The sequence below is a fragment of the Octopus bimaculoides genome, chromosome 13 (genome assembly GCF_001194135.2).
Source record: "Octopus bimaculoides isolate UCB-OBI-ISO-001 chromosome 13, ASM119413v2, whole genome shotgun sequence".
NCBI lineage: Eukaryota > Metazoa > Mollusca > Cephalopoda > Octopoda > Octopodidae > Octopus > Octopus bimaculoides.
The window spans coordinates 53432916-53433859 of record NC_068993.1 but is presented as its reverse complement, the minus strand read 5'-3'; the positions used below and the strand labels follow the sequence as shown (position 1 = coordinate 53433859).

Sequence of the window (944 nt, the reverse complement as noted above, 5' to 3'; positions counted from 1 at the left end):
CTATCCCTCTATCTGTCTGTTCATTTATCTATCTCAGTCTTTCTGTCTATCTGTCTATCTATCTATCTGTCTGTCTGTCTATTTGTCTGCTTGTCTCTCTATTTGTCTGCTATCCATCTATCTGTCTGTCCATTTATCTATCTCAGTCAGTCTGTTTGTCTGTCTATCTATCTGTCTGTCTGTTTGCTTGTTTGTCTATTTGTCAGCTATCCGTCTATCTGTTGGTCCATTTATCTACTCTCTATCTATCTATCTATCTATCTATCTATCTATCTATCTATCTATCTATCTATCTATCTATCTGTCTGCCTGTCTGTCTGCCTATCTGCCTGCTTGTCTGTCTGTCTGTCTGTCTGTACACCTCTCTACCTCTCTACCTATCTATTGCTACCTCTATTTTCACTTCCACCCTTACAAAACTCTCCCTCTACTGCCAGGTCTCTAATCTGTACAACAACAGCAATTAGATGTTACCTGAGATGTAAAATGATAACCCTAAATAGAATTTATTCACAGATAAAACTTCAAATAAATGTCTTAATTCATGAATTAAATAACATAATTAGTAATGAGTATCGTCAAAGTGCTGCGACAGATTACTGGGCATTTTAAATTGGGAGCAGGGCTTTCATTAATCAAAGCCACAGAAAGATGGGCGTATGTGCACACACACGTGCACACACACACACGTGCACACACACACACACCTGCCTGCTGACATGCAGTCATTCACTTACACACACGCATATGCACAAATACATGCACATGCACACACGCACACGTCCCTGATATGTATATATATATATATATATATATATATATATATATAGGAAAATGAAAACCGGTTAGAAATCTTTATTAAAATATGCTTCTAGTTTAGCATTCTGCCTTTTTTTTCATTTTCCTATTATTTCTCCACGTGCGGTTAACACAACCCCACTATT

At 37.3% G+C, this 944-nt stretch overlaps 1 protein-coding gene across 3 annotated transcripts in view; it reads right to left on the bottom strand.

Moving 5' to 3' along the window:
- Positions 1-944, bottom strand: part of LOC106867554 (tripartite motif-containing protein 2) — a 106390-nt gene that overhangs the window by 14883 nt on the left and 90563 nt on the right. The window lies entirely within an intron of this gene.